The 21,033-nt window shown below is 37.5% G+C and overlaps 1 long non-coding RNA gene across 8 annotated transcripts in view; it reads right to left on the reverse strand.

Moving 5' to 3' along the window:
* Window positions 1-21,033, reverse strand: part of LOC147996184 (uncharacterized) — a 99,137-nt gene that overhangs the window by 6,327 nt on the left and 71,777 nt on the right. For 2 of the 8 annotated variants that reach the window (XR_015671364.1, XR_015671368.1), the window contains one exon: window positions 10,860-10,991. The exons of the other annotated variants lie outside the window; for them this stretch is intronic. This is a non-coding gene — a long non-coding RNA (uncharacterized LOC147996184). The remainder of the gene's footprint in view (window positions 1-10,859; window positions 10,992-21,033) is intronic. 8 annotated transcript variants of the gene reach the window in all.

Here is a 21,033-nt window from a genome sequence, read left to right on the forward strand (position 1 = left end):
TTCTGCCAATCCATGAGCATGGGAGATCTCTCAACTGTCTGAGATCTTCTTCAATTTCTTTCTTGAGTGACTTGAAGTTATCATCATACAAATCTTTCAATTGTTTGGTTCGTCTTACCACAAGATATTTTATATTATTTGTGGCTATTGTGAAGGGAGGTATTTCCCTAATTTCTTTCTCAGTCTGTTTATCATTTGCATAAAGGAAGGCTACTGATTTATTTGAGTTAATTTTATATTCAGCTGCTTTGCTGTAGAAGTTTGGTAGAATTTTGGGGTTGCTTATGTATACAGTCATATCATCTGCAAATCATGAAACCGTTACTTCTTCTTCACCAATTTGTAGCCTTGATACCTTTTTGTTTTCTTGTTGCTCTAGCTAGAATTTTGAGTACTGTAGCGAATAGATATGGGAAGAGTAGACATCCTTCTCTTGTCCATGATTTTAGTGGGATTGCTTCAAGTATCTTTCCCTTTAATTTGATATTTGATATTGGTTTGCAGTAAATTGCTTTTATTATGTTTAGGTATGGGCTTTGACTTCCTGATCTCTTCAATACTTTTATAATGGATGAGTGTTTTATTTTGTCAACTGCTTTTTCAGCATCTAATGAGATGATCAGGTGATTTTTTCCCTTGAGTTTGTTCACATAATGGGCTACATTACTGGATTTTTGTATATTGAAGCAACCTTGCATCCATGGGATGACCCCTATTTGATCAGGTGACTGTTTTAATGTGTTCTTGGATTTGGTTTGCAAGAATTTTAATGAGTATTTTTGCATCTATATTCATAAGTAAAATTAGACTGATGTTCTCTGTTATTTTTTGTTGTATCCTTGTGTGGTTTAGGCATCAGAGTAATTGTGGCTTCATAGAGCAAATTAGGTGGTGCTCCTTTTGTTTCTATTTTATGCAATAGTTTGATGAATATTGGAATTAGGTCTACTTTGAAGGTCTGGTAGAATTCTGCACTGAATCTATCTGGCCCTGGCCTTTTTTTTGGTTGGGAAGTTTTTAATAATTTCTTTTATTTTCTTAGGGGAAATGAGCCTGTTTAAATAGTTTTTCTACTCTTGATTTAACTTTGGTATGTGGTATCTATCTAGAAACCCATTCATTTCATCTAGGTTTTTCCAGTTTTATTGAGTATAAGCTTTTGTAGTAGGATCTGATGATGTTTTTTTAATTTTCTCAGTTTCTGTTGTTTTTTCTCCCTTTTCATTTCTGATTTTGTGAATTCGGATACTGCCTTTTGGCCCTTTAGTTAGTTTGGCTAGGGTTTTATCTATCTTGTTGATTCTCTCATAAAACCAGCTCTTGGTTTTATTGATTCTTTGTATCATGCTCCTCATTTCTATTTGTTTGATTTCTATCCTGAGTTTGTCTGTCTCCAGTCTTCTACTCCTCTTGGGTGGGTTTACTTCTTTTTTGTTCTAGAGCGCTCAGATATGCTGTTAAGTTACTAGTGTAGGATCTCTCCAATTTCTTTACCAGGGCTGTTACTACTATGAATTTTCCTTTTAGCACTGCTTTCCTTGTGTCCTATAAGTTTGGGTATGTTGTGTCACCATTTTCATTGAACTCCAGGAAGTGTTTAATTTCTTTCTTATATCTTTGTGACCAAGTTATCATTGAGTAGAGAGTTGTTCATTTTCCATGTTTGGGCTTTCTGTTAAAACTAAAGATTTGACCAGAGACTTTCTCCGTGTAGCAAGCAGACACCAGAGAAGAGACCCATTGTGCCACTACAATCAAGTAATAGTGGTTCAGCAAACAAAACACCCAGGAAAAAAATACAACTGAGATTCTCAGATTAGAAGGCCAGAGACTGTACTTTTTATCTCCAAATCCAAAGTTCCCATGCCTCAATGGAATAAATCATTAAAAATATGCAGAATCCTAGTAGACAGGGAAGTGTCAAGGATTTAGATTCATGTCAGCAAATATATTTTAAGAACAAGTGTAACTAGATATAGCAGAATTAAGTCAATAGGAATGCATTTTTTCAGAGCTGCCAATACAGAAGTCCCTGATTTTAGACTATACTACAAAGCTTAAGTAATAAAACAGTGTAGTACAGAAAGATAGACAGAGACAGACAGACAGACAGACAGACACACACACACACACACACACACAAATGGTATAGTATACACAACCCAAATAAATTATATCACCATGTGATATTTAACAAAACTATGAAAAAATCTATATGTTGGAGAAACAATAGAATCTTAACAAATGATGCTGAGAAAGCTGGACATCAACATATAGAATAAAATAGATCTCTCTCTCTCTCACTTCACACATCATATTAACATGAAGTGGATTAAATACTTCAGTAATACTTGAAACACAAACATTTCTAGAAAAACAAATAAAAATGTTTTGAGACATAACCATTTGCAAGGAGTTGCTATATATGACTTCAGTGTCTGGGAAAATAATATAAAAAACTGTCACAAAGAATTGTAAGCCATCTAAAAGCTCCACACAGGAAAAAAACAACAAGAGATAGAAGAGACAAAATATACAATGGAACAAAGAACATAGGACACTTAGGAGATGACATATATAATGGTATGAAGAAAACAAGAAAGTGATAAAACAAGATATACAATGGACCTGTTTTTTCCCTGCTGTGCATTTGATAATAATGTCAAACAATTTAAAGTACAGTTTCTAGAATGTTTTACTTAATTTTTTTGGACCATAATTTAACACAAATAACTGAAGCCACAGAAAGAAAACCTGTGGGTAAAGTGATATGGGAAAATGGTCAAAAAGTGTCACCTGAGAAAAGAATTCAGTCACAAGGATAAGCCACACATGACAAAAAAGATGTTTTTCCATTTGACAAACAACAACTGAAGTAAATGCATTCCTAACCACTATACCCGAGAGCAGCACAAAACACATTCCAAGAGCAAGTCTGTATTTTGAAGAAATTGAGGTCACAAGACTCTTGTCTTGTTTCCACAAGCACTCAGAAGTCTTACAAAGCACACTGGAGTCCAGGAGAAAGGGATTATTGTACTCTGCATATATGAAAATACCATGCTGACTCACATGGACATGTGCAACTGATATGCTAATAGAAAGCAATATTAAAATTAAATGAAGTATATCTTTGGGAGGATCTGTGCACCTTGTATTGGTATGATACTGTTCCCATGAGACTCTACCTTATTTTAACTTTTTCTTTATCAGTCAATTTAAAAAAAATCTTTTTTCACATTGTTCCCTCTTTCTCTATGAAGTGCAGTTCTCTATGAACAGACCCTACAAAGCTTTCCATTTAATTTCTCATTTCTAATAATTTGCTAATTCATAATGAACAAAGCTTCACAAACAGAGTGGCTAAACTGAGTATTTGTCAACGCCAGAGTCCTGGAGTCCAGCAGTCAGAAATTAAGATATTTCTTCTATTGGTACCAGGATCTGTCCCAGGCATTGCTTCTATCCCTGGCAGCACTCAGCTTATGACAATATGATTCTATGTTTTATATGGTATTTTCCCGATGTAATAGTCTGAAGTTACCCTCTTTAAAAAAGGAAGTCCATTAGATTAAAGTTTAGCCAACTGGTATTGTATTAACTGAACAATCTACCAAGACCTTACTTTTAAGCTAGGCTGTATTCACAAATATCAAGTGCCAGAATTTCGTCATCACGTGGGAAGAAAGTCAACCCATAACACCAGCAGTACTCCTAACTGTCCATATATGTGGGTAGGATTTTAAATTCTCCTTGAGATTTGAGCCATTTCATCTTGGGAAGAACTATAGACAATTTTCCCTGTATTGGACTCCTGCCAGGGTTGTGCTTGGGCACAATCTGATATTCCAATTTGGATTTGTTGGTTTCTGAGGGATTTTGTTTTGGTTTGGTTTGGCTTATTTACCACAGATGTGTGGAAAATGTAATTTCTTACAGTCCCAAGTCCTATCAGGTAATAGCAATGCATTGAAGGTAGTTTATTACTTTATCTAAATCTGTAAAATTTTGATGCTGTGTTTGAAGAAATTCAAATTGGAGAGCCTGCAGTTTTGAGAATGAGGTGCCTCTATTGAAATGCACATTAACATACAAATTCCTCATAATTTTTTAATTTGCCTCAGAAAATATTGATTCATTTCCCCCTAATTGATTAATTGAGGTTTTCTTGTTGTTTCATTAGGTTTTTTTATTTTTTTTGGGGGGGGGGGCCTACAAGGAAGAGCTGTTAGGCATTCGGTAGTCAGGTTTTAGTCAATAGAAGAATCTAGTTAGCCTTGTCTTGAGTTTATATTTGGTTTCTAGTATTTTTTTTTATCTACTGAAAACCTGAGTGTGTTTTCACATGATTATTTCATCGTACCATACATTCTGATATGGTGGCATATTTCCAGCAAAACGGCATGTGGACACTGACAAAGACTCTAAGTTTTGTAACTTTGGAAATTCCTAAAATGGCTCTCTTCTAGATTATGTAACTGCTTAGTCTGAGCTGAATACTGGACTACCTGAATTGTGGGGATATTGGTGGAGATCATATTCATTTTCCTATGGCTCTTTTCAGTGCCTGGAAGAGACTTTCTTTTGGACCAACAGACTCTAACACCTCTTCTGGAATTGATTCCAACTGATGATGAGCTACATCTGGCCTGTGAAATGAAAATAGCAAAGCCTTTGATTGAGTCCAAGTTAAGTGAATCTACATCATCTGCTCCGTCAACTTTTGCCAAGATAGATGATGCTGTGTCAGTGTTCTGCAATTTCAGAGGTGGATTTCCCCTCTTTAAAAACAAAGTCTTTCCTTTATATAAGCAATGGGAGGCAGGAGTCCACTGTATGTAAAATGCATTTTGGCTCCTTTGTGAATTTGGAAACAAAAACCCCTAAAATAACCTTAGCTGAGCTGGGCTTTTTTCCCCTTTTGTTGGATTCTGGCCATCCTAGTCTTATCACGCAGCACAAGGGGCACTGGCTAAGGAAACTCTGCAGAAGTGAGTCACTTATGTTCATCTTATTATCTAAAGGGCTGACACGGGAAGGATACTCAGGATACTGTGAGTCGTGAGAAAGTCAGTAAGTTTCAGGAACTGCCAGTGTTCCTCTCCGCTCAAATTGGAAAACACTCCAAATGGTCACAATGAACACAGAGAGAGGGTGAAAATCTTAAATTTTTGTTGTAGAATTTCAGTCACTTTCCTGCAAAGAAGAACAATAAACATAGAATAGGAAATGGACTGAAAGTGAATGTTTTCAACTCTTGGGAAGCCACCTCACCATGGGACGGTGGAGCCTACAGAGGAAGCTGCAGCTGGCATCACAAGGTTTAAAGAACACTCCAGGCTCTACGTGAGGAGAGACAAGGTTTCTAGTTTGTGTTGTTTATGTGCTTGGTTTTCATTGTTATTACTTTTGTAGCGCTGAGGACTAGATGCAAGGCCTTTTCATTCCAGCAAAGCACCACATCACAGGGATCCATCTTCTGAACCAAGCTGAAGATGTTGATGCTTAATTTTCCACTGCACTAGACTGTCTGCCATGATTTCTAATAGAGCCTTTATTAGCTTAGGTCAGTGATTCTCATTCTTAATGTTGTAATTCTTTAATACAGTTCCTCATAGTGTGGTGATGCCCACAATCATAAAATCATTTTGTTGCTACTTCCTAACTTTAGTTATGCCATTGTTAGGAATTGTAATGTAAATATCTGTGTTTTCCAATGATCTTAGACAAGCCCTATGAAAGTGTTGTTTGACCCTTCGAAGAGGTCAAACCCCACAAGAAGGTGAAAACCTCTGCCTTACATTCTCTAGACTCGTGATGCAATAAGGTCATAGTTACATTAATTTGCAAGTCTATTATACTAACTATACAACCTTCATTTCTGGGATATTTGTGTATCAATATTAACTTCTAGTGTCAAAGTATTACCAAGGATTTTACTTACTATGATTTTAGTCTTATACAGCTCTTGATAGCCTCTGTTGATACCTTTCCTTATTCTTTGTCCTCATTTAATTTTAACATTACTTGAGCCATCTTGTAAAAGACTAAGCTGTCACCATAACATGTAATTCTAAATGGCACCTCTGTGTCTCAATTGATGATTTGCTTAACTCACGTCCCAGTCCTTAGCCCCTCACTGTACTAAAATGAATCCACAATGTAGATATAGACGTAGAATATCTGAGAAGTCAGTGGGTTGAACAGCAAAAACATACCAGTTAATGAGCCATGGACTGATTTTTAAACAGGTTTAGAAATCAAAAAGAAAGCTTTAAAACATTTAAATTCCATATACAGAAATTCATTTATAAATTTATAGATCTATTTTAGAAATAATAATTAGTTTGAAATTTTAATTTGTCATGAAGACCATAATTTAAATGCTGAAAATATGTTATCAGTAGGAGGGTAGATTTGATGTGTTCTTAGAACTTAGATAAAATACCCAAAGAATGCAAAGTGGGGCAAAAAAGTTGAAATATCACCTGGAAATTTAGTATACCATTCTCATGGCACAACACCAATAAAGGTTTTAGAGCTAAGGGTTTCCTGTATTGAATATAAAATACATGGTACAATAAAGATAAAATGCTTGTTACAGAACCATAAAGATCTGAGTCCGGATCTCCAGAAGCAATATATACCACATTTTTAAAATTCACTCATTTGTGCATATAACCAAGAACTGAAGGGGCAGATGCAAGTGTATTCCCTGAGTTCATTGGCCAGCCAATGTAATCAAAGCATTGCGCTCCAGGATCAATGAGGAACTCTGTTTCAACATACTCAAAGTCTATGTCATTAAACAGTATTAGTAAAAAGGAACTACCAAAGTCTGTCCAATTGAAGCTTTAGGACTTGTAAGATAATAAAAATACCCTCTAGGTAATGACACAGTGAAAACAGTGTGCCTGCTTTGTGGATGCAGATCAGAGACATGATTCTTATTAAGCAACTAAACCATGGTAGTTACAGACTTATCCTAAGCCCAAGGTAAAAGGAAAATATTTCAAGACTGTTGGTAAGGAACAATTAACCATGTAATTTAAGTCTGAACATATAACAGCAAATATATGAGTATAAGAGAATCCAGGAAATACTCTGTGTTTTTGTTACAAAAATTTTAAGAAGGTATGGTCTAGCTTACCCAAATGTAAGTTAATATTAGTGAGCAAAATGAGAAAACATTGCCAAGGAAAATCATCTTAAAGGTGAATGAAAGAACAATTAAATGGATTGTATGAATTATTATAAAAAAAACTTTAAAGGTAAACATGTACTAAAAAGTTGTAGTATGAAGCAGGGAGATGCTCACATACAGAAATGAACCTTTCTCCCTTATTCACCAATTGTCTTAGTTCTAACATAATGGGACGTTGATTAAGATGTGTGTGTCTTTCCTGTATTGAATATAAAATGCATGGTACAATAATGATAAAATGCTTGTTTCAGAACCATAAAGATCTGAGTTCAGATCTGCAGAAGCAACATATACCACATTTTAAAAATGCACTAGTTTGTGCATATAACTAAGAACTGAAGGGGCAGATGCAGGTGTATTCCCCGAGTTCATTGGCCAGCCAATGTAGTCAAAGCATTGCGCTCCAGGATCAATGAGAAACCCTGTTTCCAAACTAAGATGGACAAGGAGAAAGACACCTGACATTACATCAACTTCTAGGTTGTGCCACACATACACACTCACAGTCACACTTTAGATCTTCAAATAATATCTGTAAGTACTTGGAGGTAGATAAAGAAATATGGAAAAAATCTCTCATAAACCCCAAAAATGGAAATTCTAAGGACATTGATATTTACTTTAAAATATTAAAAGGTACTATCTCTTAAGACAAGACTCACCATCCATAACAGTGTGACATAGCCAACATGTTGAAAAGTTTTTAAAGCATACATAATCAAGTCATCCATGTCTAAAAAAATTATTAGACATGATAAAATACAGACCAGAACAGAAACAGAAGGAAGGCAGAAAAACTAAAATCAAATGTCTTACAACTGTGTAACATAATATCAGGAAATAGAAGTAATGTTCCTATTATTATAAGAGGTCAAAAATTTATAAAATAAAATTTATAAATTGACTAAAATATACTAGTCATCTAAAAAGCAGTCTTCAAATTTGATTATTTAATTACCAAAAAATGATTCTTAATTCTCATTTTATGTGATATACAAAGATTTAAATCACAGGATGAATAACCAGATTATAACAATAGCTTACTAAAGATTAGTATTTTCTATCTTTTTAAAAATTTTTAATTATTTGTATTTGGAAACATTTGTTTATTATTAAATTTTTCATATTAAAACTGGAGATATTCATTTCTTCATTATTTCATATATAAGTATAAAGCATTTTTTTTCTTTTTTTTTTTATTAACTTGAGTATTTCTTATATACATTTCGAGTGTTATTCCCTTTCCCGGTATCCGGGCAAACATCCCCCTCCCCCCTCCCCTTCCTTATGGGTGTTCCCCTCCCAACCCTCCCCCCATTGCCGCCCTCCCCCCAACAGTCTAGTTCACTGGGGGTTCAGTCTTAGCAGGATCCAGGGCTTCTCCTTCCACTGGTGCTCTTACTAGGCTGTTCATTGCTACATATGAGGTCAGAGTCCAGGGTCAGTCCATGTATAGTCTTTAGGTAGTGGCTTAGTCCCTGGAAGCTCTGGTTGCTTGGCATTGTTGTACATATGGGGTCTCGAGCCCCTTCAAGCTCTTCCAGTTCTTTCTCTGATTCCTTCAACGGGGGTCCTATTCTCAGTTCAGTGGTTTGCTGCTGGCATTCGCCTCTGTATTTGCTGTATTCTGGCTGTGTCTCTCAGGAGCGATCTACATCTGGCTCCTCTCGGTCTGCACTTCTTTGCTTCATCCATCTTGTCTAATTGGGTGGCTGTATATGTATGGGCCACATGTGGGGCAGGCTCTGAATGGGTGTTCCTTCAGTCTCTGTTTTAATCTTTGCCTCTCTCTTCCCTGCCAAGGGTATTCTTGTTCCCCTTTTAAAGAAGGAGTGAAGCATTCGCATTTTGATCATCCGTCTTGAGTTTCATTTGTTCTAGGTATCTAGGGTAATTCAAGCATTTGGGCTAATAGCCACTTATTAGTGAGTGCATACCATGTATGTCTTTCTGTGATTGGGTTAGCTCACTCATGATGATATTTTCCAGTTCCAACCATTTGCCTACGAATTTCATAAAGTCGTTGTTTTTGATAGCTGAGTAATATTCCATTGTGTAGATGTACCACATTTTCTGTATCCATTCCTCTGTTGAAGGGCATCTGGGTTCTTTCCAGCTTCTGGCTATTATAAATAAGGCTGCAATGAACATAGTGGAGCACGTGTCTTTTTTATATGTTGGGTCATCTTTTGGGTATATGCCCAAGAGAGGTATAGCTGGATCCTCAGGCAGTGCAATGTCCAATTTTCTGAGGAACCTCCAGACTGATTTCCAGAATGGTTGTACCAGTTTGCAATCCCACCAACAATGGAGGAGTGTTCCTCTTTCTCCACATCCTCGCCAGCATCTGTTGTCCCCTGAGTTTTTGATCATAGCCATTCTCACTGGTGTGAGGTGAAATCTCAGGGTTGTTTTGATTTGCATTTCCCTTATGACTAAAGATGTTGAAAATTTCTTTAGGTGTTTCTCAGTCAATGATTTCTATGGAATCTTCTGCTCCTGAGATTCTCTCTTCCATCTCTTGTATTCTGTTGGTGATGCTTGTATCTACGGCTCCTTGTCTCTTCCTTTGGTTTTCTATATCCAGGGTTGTTTCCATGTGTTCTTTCTTGATTGCTTCTATTTCCATTTTTAATTCCTTCAACTGTTTGATTGTGTTTTCCTGGAATTCTTTCAGGGATTTTTGTGATTCCTCTCTGTAGGCTTCTACTTGTTCTCTAAGGGAGTTCTTCACGTCTTTCTTGAAGTCCTCCAGCATCATGATCAAATAGGATTTTGAAACTAGATCTTGCTTTTCTGGTGTGTTTGGACATTCCATGTTTGTTTTGGTGGGAGAATTGGGCTCCGATGATGCCATGTAGTCTTGGTTTCTGTTGCTTGGGTTCCTGCGCTTGCCTCTCGCCATCAGATTATCTCTAGTGTTACTTTGTTCTGCTATTTCTGACAGTGGCTAGACTGTCCTATAAGCCTGTGTGTCAGGAGTGCTGTAGACCTGTTTTCCTCTCTTTCAGTCAGTTATGGGGACAGAGTGTTCTGCTTTCGGGTGTGTAGTTTTTCCTCTCTACGGGTCTTCAGCTGTTCCTGTGGGCCTGTGTCTTGAGTTCACCAGGCGGGGTGCTGCCCTAGGGCTCTCTGCGGCGGCAGCAACCAGGAAGACCTGTGCCGCTCCTTCCGGGAGCTTCAGTGCACCAGGGTTCCAGATGGCCTTTGGTGTTTTCCTCTGGCATCCGAGATGTATGTACAGAAAGCAGTCTCTTCTGGTTTCCCAGGATTGTCAGCCTCTCTGAAGGTTCAGCTCTCCCTCCCACGGGATTTGGGTGCAGAGAACTGTTTATCTGGTCTGTTTCCCTCAGGTTCCGGCGGTGTCTCAGGCAGGGGTCCTGCCGCTCCTGGGCCCTCCCACACGGGAGCCCAGAGGCCTTATACAGTTTCCTCTTGGGCCAGGGATGTGGGCATGGGTGGGCAGTGTTGGTGGTCTCTTCCGCTCTGCAGCCTCAGGAGTGCCCACCTGACCAGGCGGTGAGGTCTCTTTCCCACAGGGTCTGGGAGCAGAGAGCTGCTGCGGGCCGGGATCCGCGGGCGTGGGACCTCAGGCCAAGTATAAAGCATTTTCATCATTGTTTTAGTATTTGTAGCCCCTTCATGACTTTCTTACCTCAGCCTCCCAAAAATTATTATGAATAAGGTTGCTATGAACATAGTGGAGCATGTGTCTTTGTTGTATATTGGAGCAGCAAAAAATGAGAAGTATTGCATCAGAACAGGCCCTTGGCAAAATAGTGCCTCACTACAAAGAAAAAAATCAAGAGAGTTAATCAATCATGGGCAAAAACTATTGTTAAATGAACATTTTCTGTTATAAATCAGTTATCTCAGTAATAATTATCAAAATACGCTGTTACATTTGTAGATTTCCAATCTTGGTGGATTGAATGAGAATGGCTTCTATACACTCATATATTTGAATGGTTGGTCCCCAGTTAGTGGAACTGTTTAGGAAGGATTATATGGTGTGCTTGTATTGGAGGAAGTATATCCCTGGGGTTAGGCTTTAAAGTTACAAAAACCCAGGCCATTTCCAGTTATAGCTCTCTACCATATGGTTATTGTCAAGAATATAAACTCTCTGCTACTGCTCTAGCACCATGCCTGCTGCCGTGCTCCCTGCTATGATGATTATGGGCTCCAACTCTTTAAAACTGTAAGTCTCAAGCAAACTATTTCTTGATAGATACCTTGGTAATGATGTTTCACCACAATTGAAAAGTGACTAAGACACCTATACTGAATATAAAACGGGTGGTACAACAGAGAAACTGACATCTGTGTAGCTCCCCTACAGCAAAGACTAAGTAGCTGATGCTGACAGCAGATAGCATCTGTGCTTTGAATCGTCCTCCCTCAACCAATTCATAACACCATTCCTTCAGGCTAAAGAAATAACACATTTCACTTTCCCTAAACTACCAGTAACATTTCTGGCAAATATTCGATCACAAAAGTACACCAATGTCAAGCATAAATGCTGCAAGGTCATCTGTAGTTTGTGGCACCGTGTAGGGAGGTGACTCCTTGCATATTGTTGTTCATTGCATACAATTTCACTTTAGTTTTAAAGTGTGATGTACAAGTAGAGTTTCTGGATTCTTTCATTGTAAGTACACTTAAATATAGTTAAAATTTTTGCATCAAGGTGTGGTAATACAAATTCCCCCAGCATTCATGAAACTGAGACTGGGGGAATCACCAATGTGAAGTTAGACAACTTCATGACATGCTTAAAATTAAATTATTCCATGCTACATAAGGAGGTCCTGTCCCTAAAACAATAGAAAAGGAAGGGTCTCATTGCATCTCATTGCAGAGGTTGATTCATGGTGGAAAACTCACAAGCAAAAGTAATTTCTGACCCTCAAAATCTTTTACCAATAAAAAATGTGCAAATGACACCAAATGGTGAAATATAAGGAGGACATCTTAGAACAGGGGCTTCTTGCCCAAGGAATGCACCAATGAAAGAAAGGAAAAGAGGAGGAGAAGTAAAAGGAAGTGTTATGTTTCTTAGCTTTTCTTTTTCCTCCAAAATGAAATTTTCAGTGCTTCAAAGAGATGGCAGACTTAATATTTACTACCACTGGATTACCCACAGTCCAAACTATCCTTTATATACTTACATATCATATACATATACAAACACATACACATACACACACATACATATATACACACATACATATACACACACATACACACACACATATATATACATGCTATATATGAAGTTTTCTGTTTTGCAATCCATGTCCATAAGCTATAGTTTCATTTTATTATTTGTGCTTTGCTAAAAATGTTTGACCACATTTTACAGACATGTTTTGGTTATTCTATCTGCATTTGGAGTTTGATTAATGAATACCTACTAATGACATTAAATCTTAAATATGAGAAAACTGAGAATATGAAAGAGTTCAAGAAAGACATAATAATGCAGAGAAAGCACAAGAAAGAGCTAAAAATGATGCTAACAGGTGCAGATGGATGTGTTGATTTGGGGATTTATCCAGGGTATTTATCTGTGAAGACAGGGTCTTTAAAAATCCTTTATAATTCTAACTGTTTTGCTCCACGATTTCTTAATATACTTCTTAGATTGAGTATTTATCTACATGACACCAAGCATACAGATGAAAAGCAAAACATTCAGTCAATCATTCGGCTGTTTGTTAATATATATTTGGCATCAGTTATAAGAGAGTAATTAAAAATCATTAACTGGAATTTCCATTTTTATTTATACATTTGGCAATACTGAAGTATCGTCATCATTGCAAGAAAAGCTTGGTCTTAGTAATTGCTTTTCTTTTACTTGATATTTTTGATTTTATAAGCAAAAGCATTTTGTTCTGATGTGTTTATTCTTCTTGATTGTTAAATTACAAGCTTCATTTACCTTTGATGATTGAGCTCTGATCTCAATTTTTCCATCAACATTTTAATTTTTCTTTGTCTCATTTCAGTTTTCCTAGATAGAAAACTTTGTAATATATTTTTTCTGTATGGCTATTTCTTCCCCATTCACTTTTTGTTGTACAAAATGTGTTTAAATTATTCAATATAAAGTGACCAAAAATTGCATTTCAATCATGGTTAAAAGATGTTAGAAAAACAGAAAAAAATAAGTCATGCATCTAAGATAAATGTGAAGATAACATACCAAGTTCCTAAGAGGAGAAAGTAAAAACAAAGCCTGGAGTGAGGTGAGGGATTAGTTGGTACTGCCTAAAGAAAAAAACACAAGCAAAGCATATCAGTCTGTCCTAGATACATACGGGGTCCTCAGTCTGTTGCTTTTTGGCCACACCACAACTAAGAACTCTAGCAGCCTCATCAGTAAACATGCTTTCTTTACCACAGAAGACTGCTATCTCTCCAGCCTTCTCTACTCAAGCATGCCTCCTGCCTATGTCAGAGAGAAGTTACCTAGACACTTATTTTCCTAAGGAATTCCTTGCAAACATTCATGACACCCAAGTATTGATATTTGTTTTCTGGTGATTTAATTCAACACAAGAACAATATTGAAAGAAGTGCCTATCTATCATATACCAAACATCCCCTTTACGGCAAATGAGCTGATCCTTTTCCTACTATTCAGTTTCGACAATGAGCTTATGAGAAACTGCCACTGCTTCATAGGAGGAAAAAAAGATAAGGTTTTAAAAGATTCAGCGATGTAACCATGATCACTAGCTAGAACCCAGTAAATCGCAAAGCTGATACGCAATGCCTAAGTGTCTGCAAAGAAATTTTCCATGTGACAGAACCTTCTGGTTACACAAGGACTCTGCTCCAGAGTTTAAAGGCTATGTCATGTCTGTGTTTCACAATATTATCTGAAGAACCTTGTGGAAGTCAAACAAATATGTTGACTCCAAAGCCATTGATTTTCCCCATGTTATGAAAGATCTCTCTTCACTAAGAGGGACCCTCTTTTTTTTTTTTTATTAACTTGAGTATTTCTTATATACATTTCGAGTGTTATTCCCTTTCCCGGTTTCCGGGCAAACATCCCCCTAATCCGTCTCCCTCCCCTTCTTTATGGTTGTTCCCCTCCCCATCCTCCCCCCATTGCCACCCTCCCCCCAACAATCTAGTTCACTGGGGGTTCAGTCTTAGCAGGACCCAGGGCTTCCCCTTCCACTGGTGCTCTTACTAGGATATTCATTGCTACCTATGGGGTCAGAGTCCAGGGTCAGTCCATGTATAGACTTTAGGTATTGGCTTAGTCCCTGGAAGCTCTGGTTGCTTGGCATTGTTGTACATATGGGGTCTCAAGCCCCTTCAAGCTCTTCCAGTTCTTTCTCTGATTCCTTCAACGGGGGTCCTATTCTCAGTTCCGTGGTTTGCTGCTGGCATTCGCCCCTGTGTTTGCTGTATTCTGGCTGTGTCTCTCAGGAGCGATCTACATCCGGCTCCTGTCGGTCTGCACTTCTTTGCTTCATCCATCTTGTCTAATTGGGTGGCTGTATATGTATGGGCCACATGTGGGGCAGGCTCTGAATGGGTGTTCCTTCTGTGTCTCTTTTAATCTTTGCCTCTCTATTCCCTGCCAAGGGTATTCTTGTTCCCCTTTTAAAGAAGGAGTGAAGCATTCACATTTTGATCATCCGTCTTGAGTTTCATTTGTTCTAGGCATCTAGGGTAATTCAAGCATTTGGGCTAATAGCCACTTATCAATGAGTGCATACCATGTGTGTTTTTCTGTGATTGGGTTACTTCACTCAGGATGATATTTTCCAGTTCCAACCATTTGCCTACGAATTTCATAAAGTCATTGTTTTTGATAGCTGAGTAATATTCCATTGTGTAGATGTACCACATTTTCTGTATCCATTCCTCTGTTGAAGGGCATCTGGGTTCTTTCCAGCTTCTGGATATTATAAATAAGGCTGCGATGAACATAGTGGAGCATGTGTCTTTTTTATATGTTGGGGCATCTTTTGGGTATATGCCCAAGAGAGGTATAGCTGGATCCTCAGGCAGTTCAATGGAGGGACCCTCTTTTTATTAAGAGGTGTTTCCCCGGGTAGGTAATTAAAAATCTATAGTATAGTCATCACTCCTTTTTTTGAATGTTTTACAATAAGTGATGGTAGCTGCTACATGTGAAGCCCTCTTCAGCACAACATTCTAGGGAAGAAATGGATTTTGAAGACTAATTTTGTTTCCGAGGCTCTGCTTTCATAAAATGACATAATACCATATCTTTGGAGTTATTTGACTTAAAAATTAGATATGTCCTGATTTTCTGGCACCAGCAAGCTTTTCTGGGAGGTTGGGATGTTGCTTAGTGATATGGTGGTATCTACTGTAATAAGCTAACAGATCCCTGGGCAGATCATTACCCAGAGGTGCCTTACAAAGGAGTTCAAGGGAAAAACAGGAGAATGGCTCTGTGGCCTTCATAGTGCTAGAAATAACAAGCCATTTTTTGTACATATTTGCAAAGTTTTGAATCATTATGATCATGTATTTCCCCCAGTTGCCACCACAAATGTAATTCTTTTGGAGAACAAAACCCTTAAGGCTACCAAATTTGTAAGTAACCATTAAAGAACTTATTTCTTTTAAGTAAGAGTAATTTAGTCGACTTTAAGGTTTTCATTTTTACTTGAACTCAGAAAAACAATCTCTGGAGTGAATATATATCAATGGCTTTGGAGTCAACATATTTGTTCAACTTCCACAAGGTTCATCACATATATTGTGAAACACAGACCTGCATAGCCTTTAAGATCAGGAGCAGAGTCCTTGTGTGAATATATATATTCTTTTGACATTGTTAAACTGTTTATCTTGGGTTTACACCTTCAGTCAGTTATATTAACCTTGTTCTCTTTTAACACCTAATACACTCCAATAATCTTTGCATTTCCAGAACCAAAAAGGTATTGACAATCATGAGCTCTATAAACCACCACTGAATTATATTATATGCCTACAGTATAGCTAGTTCTACCATAAAAATTATACTAGAGACTAAAATGTCCACTTTCAAGTCTCACATTACATCATTTACCTTGATTTTGAACATTTCATCAGAAAAGATTTCAGAACACTCTTTAGTGTCCAAATGAAGACTGATTCTGGCAAAGACTGGACAAATGGTTAATCTGTGGTCGATTGGATAAATGACTAAATGATTGATCCTAGAGTAGAATTATTGACCCTACTTCAGAGGTCTAAAAATTCCTGTTGATTGAACAAAGCTTAAATAAAACTATACAGAAATTTCAGATGCTCTGCATTCAGTTAAATGTGGTTGTAGGACTATCTGCAAACCGTTTTCCCCTCTTGGGTCTCTAGTGTACTACACTATTTCAAGTTAAGTCTTCGTACTATACAGTTAAAAATACTAATAAATAAATAGATTTATTTGTGCTGGAGAGATGGATTATAGGTTAAGGGCACCTGCTACACTTTCAGAGGACAGTGGTTCCATTTGCAATACCTATTTGGCAGGTGATGACCATCTGTAACACCAGTTCCAGGAGATCTGACACATACATCTTGCCTCCATGGATACTGCACACACATGGTTCATATACACACATGCAGGCAAACATTCATATATATAAAATACAATTTTATTTATTCTTGTTTTTTAAAGATTTATTTATTTATATATGTGAGGACATTATCATCGTCTTTTAGACATACCGAAAGAAGGCATCAGATCCCATTACAGACAGTTGTGAGCCACAATGTTGTTGCTGGGAATTGAACGCAGGACCTTGGGAAGAGAGGTCAGTGCTCTTAACCACTGAGCCATCTCTCCAGCCCCTGCTATTGTTTTTAAAATATAAGAAATAGGTGTCTTAAATTCACATGGCAGTGGAAATGGAAATACCTTTTGAGACTCTCCAACATACCATGAAAGAACAGATGGTTCTAGTACATATGGTATAGTTTTCCCTACACATGCACACCTCTGATAATAAAAGTAATAATACAGTAAAAATTTAGTAATGTGAAACAAAACAATTGTAACATTGTAACAATATAAAATGATTTAAAACTTGGGGATTATTTCTTTCTGGAATTCTCTAATATTTTACTATCTCCATTGACTGTAGAAACAAACCACAGCAATGGGGATGGCGGTGTATATTTTACCAAAGTGGGCTATGTATTAAGACACCATTTCAATAGACAAACAATGAAGGGAGCAAGAACAAACGAATGAAGAGACAATGTCCAAGATAGAAACCTTCGGTGTGTTCTGAGGTGAATAGAATCTGAGTACAGTCTTCCCAGCTACTGAAATACATGTGCAGTGCTCACAGGGAAGGACCTGCCTGAAGGGTCTAGTTGTGCTGCTATTCTGAGTCATATTAAGTTCAACATCTCCACATCTCAGTTGTGTACTGTAAGGGTTCAAGTCATGGAGCACACAGTTGGCAGGTACCTCCTCATTCCCCTCCATCTCTGTGGGATTCTTAGTCCTTAGCTTTGCTAAAAACTAAGATACCGCCACTGTCTTCCTTGTGACTTCTTTCTGATTCATGTACTTTTGTAACATTCAATCTGTCATTGTACCTTCAGTCTTTGCCTTCTCCCTATATTTCTTGGTAATCAAATGTCCCAAAAGACTGCAATGCTCCAAATTTACCATCACCTTGGATTTTTAGAATAAAGCTGGTGTCTAAAAAAGGACATCTCTAAAAAATTTCAAATTGTAAGTTAGGACTACAAATTAACATAATAAAGCTTAAGCACTTTCAGATTTTCAGATTTTCTAGCTCTAATCTACTATGAGCTGTGTAGGGCTGTGCTGAGCGTTCCTGATAAGTGACTATGTGTTTACGAGCTGTTACATTCCAACGGCTTTTTGTAATGTATAGGATTGTTTTCTTTCAAATCAGGGTTAAAGCCATTGGTAGAACAATTTAAAAGGGGAACGCGCGCGCGCGCGCACGCACACACACACACACACACACACACACACACACATACACACACACACATACACACACAGGGACAGAGAGGGAGAGAGACAGAGAGAGAGAGAGACAGAGGAGGGGGAGGGAAGGAGAGGGAGAGGAAGAGGGGAGAGAGGGAGAGCAAGGGGGAAAGGAAGAAGGATATGGAGAGGAAAAAGTCAGTTTGCAAGACACTTGGCTGTTGGATTCTTCTGGGATTTCGTTTTATTGCTGCTAATCATCTGACCATTAAGACACAAACAATGATCTTGGAAGGGACAAACAGGAGTTTTGTCAAACAGGGGCCCTTTCCCCCCTAAAATGGGCCAATAATTTGATGTGTAGTATGTACACAGATGGTGTAAAACACAGGAAAGCATCTAGGAAGAGAGTACTGCATAGTCAAATTGTACAGAGCTTCTCTCTCGTCTCCACCATACTTCTTGTGCATAAACAAGCAGTTTGGCTTTTTTGACTCTGTACGCAAATGGCTGATGTTCTTCCTTAGCAGTCATCCTAGCTGTGTGTGGCATGAGGACTACCTATCCAAATCAGCCCACTGTAAACACAGAGGTGGTAAATATTGCATTTGATTATTTCCTCTGTAATTTGCTGTTCATAGGGATGTTTTGCATATGTTGATTAAATATGCACTTTCTACTGCCTGGGGAGTCAGAGTCCTTCACAGCAGACCAGTGTAATCTGGTCCCAGGAGGCTGCAGCACTCCAGAGGGGCACAATCACATGGACTACCTGCTTTAGCTTGTCTTAGCAACAATGATCGCCATATGTGAAGCTGCGGGAAAACAGATGCTGTTTTTCCATTTGTGAAATCAAGTTGTTGGAAAGTAGTCAGGTTTCCGACGCACGAGAGCTCATCTAATCAACCTACAGAGACAGTGTGAGCTTTCTCAGAAATATTTGACAACATTCCCTAGCACTGGTGACTAGAAATACATATGAAATTACAAAGTGATCGTCCTCTCCCCCACACTTGTGTACATAAATCTCTTTGTACGGCTGGAAATGGAGTCCATAATTTTCTTAAACAAAAGAAGTATGTAATCAAGTTGCTAGTTACATAAAGAGATTAACATCATGGTCTAAATGTAGTGTTTCTTTACTCCAGCATTAGATGCTATTCTGTTAATCATCAGGGATTTCTCTCCTTAGGACAAAGGGAAGTATCATTAAAGAGTCATTAATAAAGATAATTTCTTTTTAATCAATTCAGAAGTATTATGTCACCAATAGCACAAGCCTTAATATTCTGGAATACTTTCCCACTTAACCCATATTGCAAGGAGTCATCATACTATGTGTACATCAAAACATTTAACTCTAGCTGCTCTTAAAGCTCTTGGACAAACTGTGACCTATTTCTCAGAGTCAGCATCCATAGCAAAGAATAGTTTGAAATTAGGTCATCAAGACTGACTATAATATCTTCATGGGTAAAGAAAAACCATGTCCACTATGAAATGTTCAAGCAGTGCAGTCTTGATCAACTGTGATGAAAACCTTACCTTTAATAACCACTATTAGCTAATGTGGAGGAAGAAAAGTAGACAAAAATTGAATATGAGTAATGCTATTCTGGCAACCAAAAAAAACTTAATGCTACTCCTGTTTCCAGCTTTAGTTCTTAATTTGACTATTATCTGGATTTGAATTTCTTTTATAAAATGTGAATGATATGATACATCAAACAGACATATAATGTCTTGATAAAACAAACAAAAATCATTAAGCTTTAATAACTAAAAATATCTATAGAACCACAGGATGTTAATAAATTCTGTTTGAGTCATTTCCAATTACTGGATACTCTGGTATACTGATGGAAATCTACCTAAATCAACCTAGAATGTGTGCCACCCTGAGAAAAAAATGGAAGATGTCTGCACATAGTAATAAAATCATTGCACATACAGAAAGTCGTATTTGTTCAGAAGACAAAGACATTACATCTACTCATAGTGATTCAATTTTGTTACCAAGTATGATGGACTTTGAAATATGAGGATCACATAGGATCCCAGTGATGGTCCCCTAGGACAGAAGAAAGATACATGGACAAGCATTACTGGAAAACTTAAGGCATCTAAAGAGGTGAAGATACTTCAGGTAATTTGATAAGAAATTTGGTGAGGAAAACAAAGAAGAGAGATAGAAAAGTGAAGTACAAATCATCAAGGGTCTTCAGCTATGTTCTTCTCTATACTCAGAGGAGGCTCTGAGCATGAGCCTTTCATGACTTCTACATGGCTTTCAGGATAAGAACCTAGAGTGTTCCTGGCTGGCAAGTGCAGGTTTGCAGTACACTGCATATTTTGATCCCACTAGAGAAGAGCATATACTTACATATTACAAAGAGAAATGAATAATAAAACATCTCAGACTGTAAGGACAGACCAGAAAACTGAAATTGTTATAAATAAATTAGAAGTAGAATGGTTACAATGACTGTCACAGAACTTTAGTATGGACATAATTTGCATACTATTAACAGCTATGAAAACTCAATGAAACATCAACTTTTGTGGTAGTTAGAGTGAAAAGGATTTGAAAAAATTAAAGTCATGCTGGAACAAGACTAACCTGAGACCTAACTCCAGACCCAGGATATTTTCTGCTTTTGTATTTTGGTATGTAGAGTTAGAATTGGAAAACTCGGTTCTTTGTTCCCCTCTTTTGGGGATTTCTAAATACTACTGACAGAAGGAGAATAAAGGTAGATTGTATGAGGTTATTAACCCATGAGTAATAAACATATTGATGAAGAAAGCATTGATGAAGTGAACATTTAATGAACAGAAGCACTACACAAGAGTGTAATAAAGTCTA

This window comes from Rattus norvegicus, chromosome 2 (assembly GCF_021556685.1).
Source record: "Rattus norvegicus strain SHRSP/BbbUtx chromosome 2, alternate assembly SHRSP_T2T, whole genome shotgun sequence".
Taxonomy (NCBI): Eukaryota; Metazoa; Chordata; class Mammalia; order Rodentia; family Muridae; genus Rattus; species Rattus norvegicus.